Source organism: Hordeum vulgare, chromosome 7H, assembly GCF_904849725.1.
Source record: "Hordeum vulgare subsp. vulgare chromosome 7H, MorexV3_pseudomolecules_assembly, whole genome shotgun sequence".
Lineage (NCBI taxonomy): Eukaryota > Viridiplantae > Streptophyta > Magnoliopsida > Poales > Poaceae > Hordeum > Hordeum vulgare.
In genome coordinates, this window is record NC_058524.1 from 226,581,022 (window position 1) to 226,598,856 (window position 17,835).

Below are 17,835 nucleotides of genomic sequence, written 5' to 3' on the forward strand. Positions count from 1 at the left end.
CAAGATAATACATCTGTATGTGAAATTTCTCTTCCTTATACTAATCTTTCATGAATTTCTTATATGACCAATACTATGATTGGAAAACTTCGATATATTTTACTTTCAAAACCCAATGTTAAACATGTAAATTTTATATTATCATTTCCTATTCATTCCTGAATTTATCACTCTAAGTATATAAGTGAAGCTCAAGCGTAAATGACAACTAATTCAACAAACATAAGTGAAGAACAAAGAGTAGTTAAAAAATAGGTACCCATGTTAAAATATCTAACAACGAAAACTAAAAGGACACTCAACGAATAGCACATATCACGTGAACTAATAACACTTGGGCTCAACATTGATTAACCGATAGTTGTTCACGAAGAGAGGTGGGATGCCTAGTATGGCATCCCCAGGCTTAGATGCTTGTGACATTTTGTATATTAACTTGGGGAGCCTTGGGCATTACCAAACTTGGGCTTTTGTGTCCCTTAATTCCTCTCATATCACGATTTCCCCTAAGTCTCAAAAACTCCATCCACACTAAACTTTAGAAATCTCGTGAGATAGGTTAGTGCGCATAAGAATAAATCAACACTTCATGTACCATAAATACAAGTTGCATAATAATTTTCAAACATTATCTCATGTATAATATCATTTCCACAATTTATATACAAATATAAGCCATGAAAACTATAGGATAAGTAGATAATAAAACTATGACAACATTCTGTCTAAACGGAACATCCTATACCAATTAATTCCAGAAGTGTACTTACATATGTAACATCCCAAAATTATAAATTTTGGAATGTTAATATAATTATTAGATTGATTGTTTGTTTGTTTGCTGAGTGACTGAAACTTGTTTGAAATTTGAAACTTTTCAAAACTTTTGAATGAGAGGGAATAAAATGACTTTCCCCATCTCCAGTGAATTCAAATTCAATCTTTTAAAAGCAAAGAGAGAAGATGACATGACTTCTTCAACTATAAAGAATTTGAACGGAGATATTTGCATTGAATTCTTTTGCATTTCCATTCGTTTTCTTCGTGCAAGAAATGCCGGGAAATACATTCTAGAGAGGAGGAACATGACCCTCGAACCCACGGGCATTTTGAAAGTTATTTGAACCCTCAAACTTAGAGGGTCAATTGAAAATTATTTGCAAAAGAAAATAAACCTTTTAGGCAATTTTGTGAAAATAATTTTTTCTGAACTTTTTATTTTTGCCGTGGAAAAATGCCCATCATTTATATTTCATTTTTCTGATAATTTTAGTATATAGAAACTCTTTCTTTCGAATTGATTTGATTTCCTTTTTATCGTTTTAGTTTCCTAGTTTTAAAAATAGGAAAGGAATCGTTTTTATTAGGAAAAACCTGTTGGCCCATTAAGCACTTTCCTATTCTAGCCCAAGAGGAGATCATCTCCTACCTCTGTTTCCTCTCACGTGACAGAACCTTCCATCCATGGAGAGAAGAATCCCCACCTCCGGGATTCGCGAAGTACTTTCCCTCCCAGCGCCTCCCGTCGCCTCTATAAGAACCCCTAAGGCCTCCTCATTCCATTCCCGTTGAAAACTTCCCCTCTCCTCGCCTCTAACTCGCGCCCCACCTCGCCGGAGTCGTCACCGGAAACTCACCAGAGAACTCGCAGTGCTTCCCACCTCGCCCTACTGGCACCCCTGCCGCACCACCCTTCCGTTCGGCCCCCCTCCACCGCCGCCCCACCCCAACCCGTCCCCCTCCACACCTCGCCTCCCCTCTGGAACCACCAGCAGCCTCCCACCTCGCCCCCCCTGCAGCCCTCACTTCCCCTCGCCTCCCTCCCCTCCCAGGAGCGCCCCACCCTTCGCCCCCCCCCCCTCCACCACTTCTCCCGCCGGCCCCTCCCCCACCCCACCAGCACCCCATCCCTACCTCGGCCACCATTGCCAGCCACGGGGGCAACCTCCCAGCCACGGTAACTCCCTCCTCTTCTCTGTTTTTTTTCTTTTGTTTTGTTAGCCCTTAGATCCATTTCCTACGGGTTAGATTAGCTCTTAGAATACCCCTTCGGTTTAGATTAGAAAACCGTCGGTTTTATTTCACTTATTCTTTAGCCAGTAGTTTCGGTTAGAACTAGGCCATTTGCTCCTAACGTTTGCAACACACAACTCCGCAGCCTATCGTAGCGCGCCACGTATACCCCCTGTTAGTTAGCTAGTTAGCTTCATTTTTTCTGTCTAATTGCAAAAACAGAAAAGTTTCTGTTTTGTTTTCGCCATAACTTTTGATCCCGAAGTCCAATGATAGTGATTCTTTTTCGAGTAGCTCACAAATTTCCTGTAGTTTCTAAAAAATATATAATTTGTCTATGTTTGAAATTTTCAAATATAAGTTAGATCAGATTTAATTTAAACCTTGTTTTGCCTATTCCAGGAGTTTAAAAACAGCTTTTAATTTGATTCCTTTTGGTACTGATCACTAGTTATCCTATTTATGAGTGGTAGAAATTTCAGATTTGTTTGAGTATTTTAGCTCACTGTTTCTTGTGAAACAATTTCTGTTTCACCTCTTTTAGGATTTCGGCTAATTCCTTTTCTATCTTTGTTTTAAAATATTTTCTTTATTATTTCAGAAACAGTATTGTTTTGTTTATGTTCGTTAAACAGTAGTTTTGCAACAAGTTTTTATTTTATTTGTTTTCATGAAATCAATTGTAGTTCCTTAGTAACTTGCAATTGGTTTCCCCACTGTTTCAAATCCCGTTTGGGAATACTTTCAAAAAGTTTTGTGAAAAATACTTTACTTTATCTTAGTTAAACTTATATCTTAGTTCCTCGTTATTATTTTCTGTTAGACAAAAACTCTTTAGTGTTTGACGTAGTAGAAGACTCCCTAGTCTTATTTGAAGTTTCTTTCGGTTTCTTATTCGCTCTCTCTCTTTTGTTTTGATTGCTAGAATGATTGCTAGTATGAGTGCTTATGTGAATGATATGTTTGCTATATAGATTTCATCAGAGAGTGACGAGTAGTCTATCAAGTTATTATCTCGAGAAATTCTTCTTCGTCAACATCACCACGCAAGTCACTTTGATCATACTATCACCTATGTTTTATGCATCGTAGTTCTACTATCCTATGCCCAATTGCATGCTGAGTAGGTACATGGAAATTTTAGTATAGATTGTAGTATCATGTGGTAGGCACACAACAACCCCGATACTTGGCCCCGGGATGACAAATTTCATATTGCTATGCTTGAATAGACGGGATTTCGGCTGAGTGCATAACACGAGTGATGCGAGGTTGATTAAATAATCAAGACCGGTTAAGACAAGATTTTCAAGACCTCGGACGCAATGCAACTCTGGGTGAAGGACGGTTGATCGGCTCCTTGGAGAACCCAGTGGATGCCCGGGATGCTGGGGACGGCCATGACATCCTGCGGAAAACTTCACCCAGGCTCAAAGAGACGGACGGATATTTTCAAGACCCAACGCTTACCTGCACAGCCACAAGTCATTATGGGCTCTGGCTTGGTTGGACAACGCGTCGACTCTGGACAGGCGGTGCTAGCAGATGTAGACGAACGGTAGGAATGGATGGGCACCGACAGGGATTCAGAGGGACCCGTTGAAAGACCATGTTTTGATCATCCGGTCTTCAAATACCCCGAAGTGCGAGGACATACTCGGAGGCGATCAAATCTTGTGGGGAACATGTGCAAAACTCTGCAGAGTACTCAAACCTAATCGATTAGTCGTGTCCACGGTCATGGACAACTTGAGCCAAAGGAACTGAAGTTATCTGTATTTCTCAACACCATTATATATATTTGATGAGGGTAATTATTGACAACTCGGGTACGAGAACTGGTTGGCGGAACCATCTCGTTAACAACCAACCTTGTAGTAATATTTTTGCTTTTAGCCCCTCTTGTTGTAGGAGAAAATTTACTTTACGCTAAAAACTTATAGCCCCACCTGCCATATATGCATATAGTATAGATGATTACTTTTCACCCCTCTCTTATGTGACTTGCCGGCATATTCAATATGCTGACCTACACGGCTGCAACGTCTTATGTTGCAGATATTTTTCTTCGACGAGTAAGAGTACGATTCAGGGTTACGGTCTACACTCAACTTGTCGTTGGTGTTTATTGGGACTCCACTCCCTTGACTGCTTCCGCTGAGATAATTAAGGTATATATGAGTCTTACGCTATTTACATGTGATTGCACTTTGATATATACATTGATGTACTGTGTGTGCCAGCATACTGATCCAGGGATGGCACAGAAACACAGAGGCTTGACTCGTTTTGAGTCGGGTCGCTACAGAAATGGTATCAGAGGACATGTTGACTGTAGGACGTGACCCTAGAAACTGGAAATTTCTTAGGAAAGGATCTCTCAAAAATTCTATTTTTCAAGAACACCTTTTACTTCCCATCTCTTCTGATTTCATCAAACGTTCTCTCTCTCCTCAAATAGTTAGACAACGCCCTTACCCCTTTGACCACATGAAGGATCAACCGACTCCCACTTCAAGTAAAGAGGATTTCATCATGCAATTGAAGCTACACCCATTGAAGACTCTCAAGACCCGAAGAATTCAAAGACCCTGAAGCATTCGAATATTTATATGACCCTTAGAAGTCCAAACCCCTGTTATATACTCACGTTAGTTACGATGATTTGTGAGCCGTCATTGGTGTGTGTTTTCCGACGGCCACAACTAAATCCTATTCTCAAAAATACTGTTTGTATTGTGTGTATCTCCCTCCCTCTCTTACCCGTCTCATCCCGAAAACCTCAACCCTACCAGATGGAGTATGAAGCTAGACTTGTAGTCTCTAGACCAATGACCCAGCTGGAAGCTGAGATAAGGATTCAGAACATGGAGAACCACTTCGGGAGCAACTTGATCTCCAGGAAGTATGAAGTGGAACACGCTCTTCTGTACTTTACACAAAGTGCTGCAATCTGGTGGAAAATGCATCATGCCATACAAGGATTCAGTGGAGCAGAAACTTGGGACGAATTCAAGAAGACTCTGTTAAGATCCCGTCTCATTCGGAAATGCTATGATAATCCGAAGGAGAAGACTTGTGCATGCAAGATCTGTGGAGAAATAGGACACACCCAGGAAGAACACAAGGATGGATGCACTCATTGTGAAGAAAATCACCCAGCTGAGGGATGCCCAACTAGTCAGGTGACTTGTTTCTTGTGTGAAGGAACCACCCACTACCCAGCTCAGTGTCACATTTACCCGAAGGTGCAACAAGTTGTCAAGGAGCAGAAAGATGCAGTGAAGGAAACCCTCAAGAAGAAGATTCTAGAAGAACCGGTGATGAACGAATATATTGAAGACCCTGATGGACAAGGTCTGACCAGATTTTTCTCCAATGCATGCTACTCATGTGGAGAAGAAGGACATTATTCACAGGATTGCACGAAGAGAAGCCAAGAGTATCTGGTAAACTTCCCGACGGAAGGAGTGGAGATTTATCCACTTGAAATAGAAGAACTGGCCAAAATGAAGGAGTCGAGAAAGAAGAAAAAGTACCCTCGGAAGAGCCAAACCTCTGCAGATATAAACCTGAGTCATGTCAGATGTTACAAGTGTGTGGATTTTGGCCACCACAAATACATGTGCTCAGGAAGGAAGCCGGAAATCCAAGGAGCAAAAGCAAAAGCTAAGAAGCCTCGAGACTTGTCAGAACTCATTTGCTTTCGCTGCAAGGAAGCAGGACATTTTGCCAGCGATTGTCCACAAAGGAAGAAAGCTAGAATGGAGTAGTTAAGTTTTGACCATGCCAATAAGTGTAATCCGAAGCACTCTTGTTTTTCATAAGATCATGGAGTGAAATTTTGTAATAGATGTCCGTGAGATTGTAATAACATCATGAATAAATGGAATTTATTGTCTCATGATTGCCTACGTTGAAACTGTATGCGTTGTTTCTCTACGAGCAAAGATCCCTGAACATTATGAGGACATGAGAAAATATGGTCTATGCAGACATGAGTATAACTCATTTTAAGTGTGGTAGTAATCGGTATACCCACAGGATCCATTGAGTAGGAGTGTACCATGATTATCAAGGAGAACCTCGGAAAGTTCCAGTGGAACTAAAGTACCTCCAAGAGAGACAGATGAATAAAGTTGGCAGAAATGTTTGACCATACCGAACCATGTGGATGGCAGCATTTGTAATAAATTACTTTTGAGTTGGACTTTTGAAGAAAGCAAGGATGTAATAAAGGATTGATTATGAAATTAATATGATTTATGGAAGAAGCTATGATGGATCAGCAAACGTTTTCTTAGGAGCATACGAAAACCTGAGAGTTGTGAAGAGACGATAGATGTTTCGTTCAGCTTGCAGAACCAATGGATTATCCGAACTTCGTTCGTGGACAAGAGAAATTCTGCAACGCTTGTGAGGATGCCCAAGTGTTAGAATGCGAGATTCGCTAAACCTTATACAGAGAAATGATTTGGGTGCGGAATGGATTGATCACCATGACGACTTACTCTTATCATTTATCTTGCTATTCGGAATGGTAAATCTGAGAGACTTACCCATATAGAGAGACGACGTTCTTTGAAGCTTTTGTTTAAGCCTTAGAGTGGTATAAGAAAAGCCCCATGTACATGGCACCTGTTGTCACGCGTAGGAAATTTTACGGTGAGGATGAAGACAAGACCCCTTTCTCTGCAGGATAACCACAAATGGTAGACCACCATGAGAACCATCGATATGTTATTTAGAATTGACCACGAGACTGTCAATTAAGAAGACCCAGTGATGGAAGAAGCTTATATCAACGGGAGAGCATCACCAAAGGATTTAATATGAAGGATGTCCGATGTCAGTTGCCAAAAACCCCAGAGGATTGTTAAAGCATTTTGAGGGACGAGTATCTCTCATTTTAAGTGTGGTAGCATCCCACCTTGTCGGAGATTGGATTTGTTAAAAGACCTCCAAAACCCTAACCTTGCTTTCTAGCCTCTTCGAATCTCGAGGACGAGATTCATTTTAAGTGTGGTAGTTTGTAACATCCCAAAATTATAAATTTTGGAATGTTAATATAATTATTAGATTGATTGTTTGTTTGTTTGCTGAGTGACTGAAACTTGTGTGAAATTTGAAACTTTTCGAAACTTTTGAATGAGAGGGAATAAAATGACTTTCCCCATCTCCGGTGAATTCAAATTCAATCTTTTAGAAGCAAAGAGAGAAGATGACATGACTTCTTCAACTATAAAGAATTTGAACGGAGATATTTGCATTGAATTCTTTTGCATTTCCATTCGTTTTCTTCGTGCAAGATATGCCGGGAAATACATTCTAGAGAGGAGGAACATGACCCTCGAACCCACGGGCATTTTGAAAATTATTTGAACCCTCAAACTTAGAGGGTCAATTGAAAATTATTTGCAAAATAAAATAAACCTTTTAGGCAATTTTGTGAAAATAATTTTTTCTGAAGTTTTTATTTTTGCCGTGGAAAAATGCCCATCATTTATATTTTATTTTTCTGATAATATTAGTATATAGAAACTCTTTATTTCGAATTGATTTGATTTCCTTTTTATCGTTTTAGTTTCCTAGTTTTCAAAATAGGAAAGGAATCGTTTTTATTAGAAAAAACCTGCTGGCCCATTAAGCACTTTCCTATTCTAGCCCAACAGGAGATCATCTCCTACCTCTGTTTCCTCTCACGTGACAGAACCTTCCATCCATGGAGAGAAGAATCCCCACCTCCGGGATTCGCGAAGTACCTTCCCTCCCAGCGCCTCCCGTCGCCTCTATAAGAACCCCCGAGGCCTCCTCGTTCCATTACCGTTGAAAACTTCCCCTCTCCTCGCCTCTAACTCGCGCCCCACCTCGCCGGAGTCGTCACCGGAAACTCGCCAGATAACTCGCAGTGCTTCCCACCTCGCCCTACTGGCACCCCTGCCGCACCACCCCTCCCTTCGCCCCCCCTCCACCGCCGCCCCACCGCACCCCGTCCCCCTGCACACCTCGCCTCCCCTCTGGAACCAGCAGCAGCACCACCAGCAGCCTCCCACCTCGCCCCCCTGCAGCCCTCACTTCCCCTCGCCTCCCTACCCTCCCAGGAGCTCCCCACCCTTCGCCCCCCCCCCTCCACCACTCCTCCCGCCGGCCCCTCCCCCACCCCACCGGCACCCCACCCCTACCTCGGCCACCATTGCCAGCCACGGGGGCAACCTCCCAGCCACGGTAACTCTCTCCTCTTCTCTGTTTTTTTCTTTTGTTTTGTTAGCCCTTAGATCCATATCCTACGGGTTAGATTAGCTCTTAGAATACCCCTTCGGTTTAGATTCGAAAACCGTCGGTTTTATTTCACTTATTCTTTAGCCAGTAGTTTCGGTTAGAACTAGGCCGTTTGCTCCTAACGTTTGCAACAAACAACTCGGCAGCCTATTGTAGCGCGCCACGTATACCCCCTGTTAGTTAGCTAGTTAGCTTCATTTTTCTGTCTAATTGCAAAAACAGAAAAGTTTCTGTTGTTTTCGCCATAACTTTTGATCCGGAAGACCAATGATAGTGATTCTTTTTCCAGTAGCTCACAAATTTCCTGTAGTTTTTAAAAACATATAATTTCCAGTAGCTCAGATTTAATTTAAACCTTGTTTTGCCTATTCCAGGAGTTTAAAAATAGCTTTTAATTTGATTCCTTTTAGTACTGATCACTAGTGATCTTATTTATGAGTGGTAAAAATTTCAGATTTGTTTGAGTATTTTAGCTCACTGTTTCTTGTGAAACAATTTCTGTTTCACCTCTTTTAGGATTTCGGCTAATTCCTTTTCTATCTTTGTTTTAAAATATTTTCTTTATTATTTCAGAAACATTATTGTTTTGTTTATGTTCATTAAACAGTAGTTTTGCAACAAGTTTTTATTTTATATGTTTTCATGAAATCAATTCTAGTTCCTTAGTAACTTGCAATTGGTTTCCCAGTGTTTCAAATCCCGTTTGGGAATACTTTCAAAAAGTTTTGTGAAAAATACTTCACTTTATCTTAGTTAAACTTATATCTTAGTTCCTTGTTATTATTTTCTGTTAGACAAAAACTCTTTAGTGTTTGACGTAGTAGAAGACTCCCTAGTCTTATTTGAAGTTTCTTTCGGTTTCTTATTCGCTCTCTCTCTTTTGTTTTGATTGCCAGAATGATTGCTAGTATGAGTGCTTATGTGAATGATATGTTTGCTATATAGATTTCATCGGAGAGTGCGAGTAGTCTATCAAGTTATTTTCTTGAGAAATTCTTCTTCGTCAACATCACCAGGCAAGTCACTTTGATCATACTATCACCTATGTTTTATGCATCGTAGTTCTACCATACTATGCCCAATTGCATGCTGAGTAGGTACTTGGAAATTTTAGTATAGATTGTAGTATCATGTGGTAGGCACACAGCAACCCCGATACTTGGCCCCGGGACGACAAATTTCATATTGCTATGCTTGAGTAGACGGGATTTCGGTTGAGTGCATAACACGAGTGATGCGAGGTTGATTAAATAATCAAGACCGGTTAAGACAAGATTTTCAAGACCTCGGACGCAATGCAACTCTGGGTGAAGGACGGTTGATCGGCTCCCTGGAGAACCCAGTGGATGCCCGGGATGCTGGGGACGGCCATGACATCCTGCGGAAAGCTTCACCCAGGCTCAAAGAGACGGACGGATATTTTCAAGACCCAAGGCTTACCTGCAAAGCCACAAGTCATTATGGGCTCTGGCTTGGTTGGACAACGCGGCGACTCTGGACAAGCGGTGCTAGCAGATGTAGACGAACGGTAGGAATGGATGGGCACCGACAGGGATTCAGAGGGACCCGTTGAAAGACCATGTTTTGATCATCCGGTCTTCAGATACCCTGAAGTGCGAGGACATACTCGGAGGCGATCAAATCTTGTGGGGAACGTGTGCAAAACTCTGTAGAGTACTCAAACCTAATCGATTAGCCGTGTCCACGGTCATGGACAACTTGAGCCAAAGGAACTGAAGTTATCTGGATTTCTCAACACCATTATATATATTTGATGAGGGTAATTATTGACAACTCGGGTACGAGAACTGGTTGGTGGAACCATCTCGTTAACAACCAACCTTGTAGTAATATTTTTGCTTTTAGCCCCTCGTGTTGTAGGAGAAAATTTGCTTTACGCTAAAAACTTATAGCCCCACCTGCCATATATGCATATAGTATAGATGATTACTTTTCACCCCTCTCTTATGTGACTTGCCGGCATATTCAATATGCTGACCTACATGGCTGCAACGTCTTATGTTGCAGATATTTTTCTTCGACGGGTAAGAGTCACTAGTAGAAAACAGGGCATTGAGCCAACCACATTGGACCCGGATTGGATATAAACCGGTTCTAAAGGGTCTGTCCGCTGGGGCCCCTCCCTGCAGCAAATGGCCGCAAGGCCTTTAGGACCGGTTTGTAACACAAACTGGTCCTAAAGGTTTTTGGACCGTTTGCTGCAGGGAGGGGGGCCCAGTGGACAGACCCTTTAGAACCGGTTTGTATCACAAACCGGTGCTAAAGGTTTTCTCATTTTTGCCGCAACTGCGGGGCCCCGCTGTCAGACCCTTTAGCACCGGTTTTTAACACAAACCGGTCCTAAAGCCCTCCTCTCCTTCCTCCCCGAGCACCCCTATATTCCACCCTGAGGTCAGCACCATTTTTTCTAGCTCGAGCTCAACTCCATTTTTGCTCTCTCCTTCCTCTTGGGAGCTCTAATCCATCCCCATTTTTCTCCACCATTTGTCAAGATTGTTGGCACCCATCGGTCCTACGGTTAGCATCAACATTCCCTCTTCCGGCATTGCAAGTTTTGCTCGTTTTCTTGCTCATTTCATTTTTGTTGTGCTAGCTAGGTGTTTGATGAAATGCCTAAGCTAGAGAGAGTTCATCATTTGTTATGTATACATATGCAATTTGAGCTCAAATTTAATTATGATTTGTGGTTTTTTTTAGTGTCGCGCGCCTTGTCCCCTTCCTCACCGCCGTCGATCGCCCCGTCACCGACACAACCTTGGTGAGCCTATTGTTTTTATTTACCAAAACAAATTTTGATTTGTATGATTTACATATTTACTTGTATATAATTTTCTTATTGTGTAAGATTTTTTTTATATGTATAGCGCCATGGTTTTGATATCCGTCCCCGTTGGCCCTCGTCCAGTCTATGATTCGGATGTGGTATATTATCTTTTATAACTACATATTTTCATTTCCTGATTATATGACAATTAATTACGCCGACCAACTTGACATAGATATTTTTATCTAGGAGGTAGTGGAACCGGAAATGCCAATCGACCCTATTGTTGAGAAGTTACACTTAGTTGAACAAGAAAATGTTGGCCTGAAAGAAAGATTGAAAAAAACTGAAGAAAGGTTGGAAAAAACTAAAAGAGAGAAGATGACCTTGGAAAAGGTTCTTGCCGGTGTCGTCGATGGTCACAAGAGCGAGCTGGACGCAATGCGTCTGAAGATTAGAAAGATTAGAAACTATGAAATTAGTAAAGAGGCTTGGTATCATTATGCCGTCGGGTCAATTGTTACCTTTGTTGCGATTTTGATCGCACTTGTTGTTGTTTTTAAATGCATTAATTACAAAGAGTTTTTATGGTTGGTTTCAGTGTGTGTTTTTATGAGAACTATATATGTATAGTCACTACGCTACTTTGGTTTTAACGTGTGATGAACTTTTTTTATTAATTAATTAATTTAGTCATGATGATTTAGCATAATGGTTTTTGATAAATTTATATAATGCAGATGAACCAGCAATGGATGTACAGTGATCGACGTCGTCCCGAATTCCTTAATGGCATGCATAGTTTTCTCAATGTGGCTGAGAAAAACAGGCAGAATGGATTTATTTTTTGTCCATGTAAAAAATGCCAGAATAAGAGGAACTTCCCTAACTCAAGAACCATACACACCCACCTGTTGCAAGAAGGCTTCATGGCCAGTTATTTTTGTTGGACCAAGCACGGAGAAAGAGGGGTTGTAATGGAAGACAATGAAGAAGAAGAGGATAATGATAACTATCCTATGTTCGGTGAACACGGTGATACTGAAATGGGGGAAGACGAGCCTGAACTTGAGGACATTATTGATGAGTCTGATGATGATCTTCGTCAGGTCATTCGTGAAGAACAGATAAACAGCGGAAGTGAAAACGAGAGGTTGAAGTTGGAGCGCATGTTAGAAGATCACAAAAAATTGTTGTACCCAAATTGCGAAGATGGCCAGAAAAAGTTGGGCACCACCCTGGAATTGCTGCAATGGAAGGTAGAGCATGGAATATCTGACAAGGGATTTGAAAAGCTGTTGAAAATAATGAAGAAGATGCTTCCAAGAGATAACGTGCTGCCCTGCAGTACGTACGAAGCAAAGAAGGTTGTCTACCCTCTAGGATTGGAAGTGCATAAGATACATGCATGCATCAATGACTGCATCCTCTACCGCGGTCAGCACGAGAATTTAAATGCCTGCCCGGTATGCGGTGCATTTCGGTATAAGATCAGGCGAGATGACCCAGGTGATGTTGAGGGCGACGATCGCCCCAGGAAGAGGGTTCCTGCCAAGGTGATGTGGCATGCTCCTATAATACCACGGTTGAAACGTTTGTTCCGAAACAAAGAGCATGCCAAGTTGTTGCGATGGCACAAAGAAGACCGTAAGGAAGACGATATGCTGAGACAACCCGTTGATGGGTCGCAGTGGAGAAACATCGACGATAAGTACGAGGACTTTGCACGTGACCCAAGAAACTTAAGGTTTGGTCTAAGTACAGATGGCCTGAATCCGTTTGGGGAGCAGAGTAGCAGTCATAGCACCTGGCCCGTGACTCTATATATCTATAACCTTCCTCCTTGGTTATGCATGAAGCGTAAGTTCATTATGATGCCAGTGCTTATCCCAGGCCCGTCGCAACCCGGCAACAACATTGATGTGTACCTGAGGCCACTGGTTGATGAACTTTTAGAGTTGTGGGCAGACGAAGGTGTACGTGTGTGGGACGAGTACAAACAGCAGGAATTTGACCTACGAGGGTTGCTATTTGTAACCATCAATGATTGGCCCGCTCTTAGTAACATCTCAGGACAGTCAAACAAGGGATACAACGCATGCACACACTGTTTAGGCGAGACTGAAAGTATACATATAGGCAAGAATGTGTACCCGGGGCATCGTCGATTTCTTCCAGACAGGCATCCCGTAAGAAAGAAAGGAAAGCATTTCAAAGGCGAGGCAGATACACGGAGGAAGCCAACCCTCCCTAAAGGTACTGATATATATGACATGGTCAAAGATATAAAAGTAATCTTTGGTAAGGGTCCTGGCGCACAATCTATTCCGAATGACGCCGACAACCACGTAGCCATGTGGAAGAAGAAATCTATATTCTGGGAACTACCCTATTGGAAATTCCTAGAGGTTCGCTCTGCGATCGACGTGATGCACGTGACGAAAAATATTTGCGTGAACCTGCTAAACTTATTGGGCGTGCATGGGAAGAAGTCGAGAGATACACCAAAAGCACGGCTCCACCACCAACGTATGCACGAACGAGACGACCTGATGAATCTAGAGAATTTCAAAGGTCCTGCCAGCTACACTCTTACCAAGGAAGAGAAGGAGATCTTTTTCCAAGTCCTGAGCAGTATCAAGGTCCCGTCTGGCTACTCGTCGAACATAAAAGGAATACTAAACCTGGAAGAGAAAAGTTCCGAAACCTAAAGTCTCATGACTGCCACGTGATCATGACCCAGTTACTTCCGATTGCATTGAGGGGGCTTCTGCCAGAAAATGTGCGAGTACCCATTGTGAAGCTATGTGCATTCCTCAACGCAATTTCTCAGAACGCAATCGATCCAGCAACTCTACCAAGTTTACAGAAGGACGTGGTCCAATGTCTTGTCAGCTTCGAGTTGGTGTTCCCACCAACCTTCTTCAATATTATGACGCACCTCATAGTTCACCTAGTCCAAGAGATTTCCGTTCTCGGTCCTGTATTCTTACACAATATGTTCCCCTTTGAGAGGTTCACCGGAGTCTTGAAGAATTATGTTAAAAACCGTGCTAGGCCAGAAGGAAGCATGGTCAAGGGCTATGGAATAGAGGAGGTCATTGAGTTTTGTGTTGACTTTATTCCTGACCTGAACCCGATCGGTGTTCCTCAGTCGCGCCACGAGGGGAGACTACGTGGAAAAGGCACGCTAGGAAAGAAATCAACAACATGTATGGACGAGCAATCTTTCACTCAAGCACACTACACAGTTCTAGTTAATTCCAGCTTGGCTGCTCCATATATCCAGCAACACAAGGATATTTTACGCTCGGAATACCCAGAGCAACCTGAAGATTTCATTGCTAAAGAACATGCGAAGGCTTTCGGCGGTTGGTTGCAAAGACGTCTCATTAATGACAACATTGTTGAAGATGAGCTATACTTGTTGGCAAAGCAACCATCTTCGACTGTATTGACCTTTAAAGGGTACGAGATAAATGGTAACACATTTTACACGGCAGACCAAGATAAAAAGAGCACCAACCAAAACAGTGGCGTCCGGTTTGATGCAAAAGACGACAACGGGCAAAGGGTCACATACTATGGTTACATAGAGCAGATATGGGAACTTGACTACGGACCTTCCTTTAAGGTCCCTTTGTTCTGGTGCAAATGGTTCAACCTGTCAGGCGTGAAGGTAGACCCGAAGTACGGAATGACAACAGTGGATCAGAAGAATCTTGGGTACGGCAATGATCAATTCGTCCTAGCCAATGATGTGGCTCAGGTTTTCTATGTGAAGGACATGTCTAGCAGACCGAGAAAAAGAAAAGATAAGGAAGCGAATACATCAGACGATGAGCCAAGGCGCCACATAGTTCTTTCAGGGAAAAGAAACATCGTGGGAGTCGAGGACAAGACAGACATGTCAGAAGATTACAATAAATTTGATGAAATTCCTCCCTTCAAAGTCAAAGATGATCCAAGCATCCCGTTAAATGATGAAGATACTCCATGGTTACGGCGCAATCAGAAGAAAGGCAAGAAGAAAAATAGATAGGGGGTGTTGTTGGTCATGTGTAATAATGTATTAAACCTTTTATGTAATTGTGTTGACCATTTTGATAAATATCAAAAATTTCACCAGTTTCCACTAAATTTGACCATTTTGATAAATATCATTTTTATTTTTTAAGTGTTAAAATGACATTTAGACAATTTGTAAATAAATGTAAAAGAAAACAGAAAAGGGAAACAAAAAAGAAAAATAAAAGAAGAAACAGGAAAAAGAAAAAGGAAACAAAAAGAAAAAGAAAAGAGGAAACAGAAAAAAGGAAAAAAGAAAAATAAAAGAAGAAACAGGAAAAAGAAAAAGGAAACAAAAAGAAAAAGAAAACAGGAAACAGAAAAAAGGAAAAAAGAAAAATAAAAGAACAAACAGGAAAAAGAAACAGGAAACAGAAAAAAGGAAAAAAGAAAAAGGAAAAAAACCTTTAGGACCGGTTTGTAACAACAACCGGTCCTAAAGGTGGGTTCGGTTGGCGCCCAATTTTTGGACCCTTTAGCACCGGTTTGTGTTAACAACCGGTGCTAAAGACCCTTTAGCACCGGTTGTTAACACAAACCGGTGCTAAAGGCTCTAGACCTCTCTGGGGCCGCCAACTTCTCGCCTTCCCGCGCGTCTCTCCTCGCCTTCTCTCCTCGCCGCCTCCTCGCCGACTCGACCTCCTCGCCGCCTCCTCGCCGATCCTCGCCGCCTCCTCGCCGCCTCCTCGCGCGCCGCCTCCTCGCGCCGCCTCCTCGCCGATCCTCGCCGCCTCCTCGCCGCGTCGTCGCCTCCTCGCCGCCCCCTCGCCGCGCCGCCGCCGATCCTCGCCGCCTCCTCGCGTGCGGCCTCCTCGCGCCGCCTCCTCGTCGATCCTCGCCGCCTCCTCGCCGCGCCGTCGCCTCCTCGCCACCTCCTCGCCGCGCCGTCGCCTCCTCGCCGCCTCCTCGCGACGCCTCCTCGCCGCCTCCTCGCGCGCCGCCCCACTTCATCTTCTTCTCACGTACGGTATATCCATATTTGTTGTAGTTCCTATTTTCGTATATCCTATTTTTGTATATCCATATTGTTGTATATCATATAGTTGTATCATATTTTTCATATATCATATATCTGTATTGTTGTATCATATATCCTATTTTCGTATATCCATATTGTTGTATATCATATATCCATATTGTTGTATATCCTATTTTAGAGCCTTATCATATTGTTGTATATCCATATTGTTGTAGTTCCTATTTTTACCCTTAGACATTATTCTTACCGTTTTATCGATGGAGATCGCAAAGTCCTATGATTGTATAAATGAGGTGACTCCGACGATTCCGACGATTCCGTAAAACCCTAAACCGACGATTCCGACGATTCCGTAAAACTTTCCGACGATTACGATTCCGTAAAACTTTCCTACGATTCCGACGATTCCATAACTGCGGGGAAAGTTTCCGACGATTCCGTAAAACTTTCCGACGATTCCGTAAAACTTTGCGACGATTACGACTCCGACGATTCCGTAAAACTTTTCCGTAAACTTTCCGGTTCCGTAAATAATTTTGCTAAGTTAAATTCTTGTTACTAGCAGGTGTTGAGCTATGGATCCCCGAGAACCACATGATCAGCACGCCGATCAGCTCGCGGGAATGGGTGAGGCGGAGAAGGAAAGATACATGTGCCAGATGATTTTTGAAGATGTAATGGCCACATATCATGATGACGACGGTGGACATGCGTTTAGCAATCAATTTTTGAACGACTCCGGTGACGGAGCTGAGAATATAGAAGATGTAGTAGATGCAGAAGTGCCCTCCAGAACAAACTCTGCCAATGTATATCTCAAGTCACTGTTGACGCAACAATTAATTTGTATTGCACTTACTAACGAATCATTATTTTCCCGTTTAGGCGCCCTCCGGAACACCTAGCGCAAGTACTGAGACAAAGTCGAAACGAGGCCCGGCCGCAAGGTTGAAAGATACTGCAAGGTACTCGATCGATAAAGTTGTTGCTGATGGCAAACCACTGGAACCCCCAGAAACTTATCGCAAATTTGTAAATCAGTGCGGAGTTGTTGTAAGAGACCTGGTCCCGATCAACTTAATAGAATGGAATAAGCCGAAGACCGGCGCCAACGTTGGAGCTACTTATGTCGATGACAGATTGAAAAGAGTGCTTTGCGACACGGTCTGGCTAAATTTCAGCGTAGCGGAAGATAAGAAGAAGAAAGTCGAGGAGTGGGCTTTGAAGAAGATGGCCACACAATTCCAGAGGGGGAAGAAAGACTTGTGGAAGAAATATAAGGACGAAGATGCAGTTTTCACTGGGCACCTAGTGAAGATAAGAGACGCTTGGCCTGATTTTAAGGCGTACAAGAAATCGGGTGTCTTTACATCCCGATCAGCCACAAATACGGAGAATGCGAAGAAGAAGAAATATCACCATATTTTGGGGTCAGGTGGCTACATGACTGCCCTGCCTAGGTGGCGACGCTATGAAGATGCGCTTCTGAAAAGAAATATCATTCCAGAGACACATGACTGGCCCGATAGGTCCAAGTTCTGGTTGTTCGCGCATGGGGCAACGTTGGACGCTGAGACTGGGATGATTGTTGCGGAGGGACCATGGTCGGAAAAAATAACACAAGTCGTATTAGATCTAGAGAAGGCAATAGAAGCTGTTCGAAAAGGAACTTTTGTTCCCGATAGAGAGAACGACGAGTTGACGAAGGCAC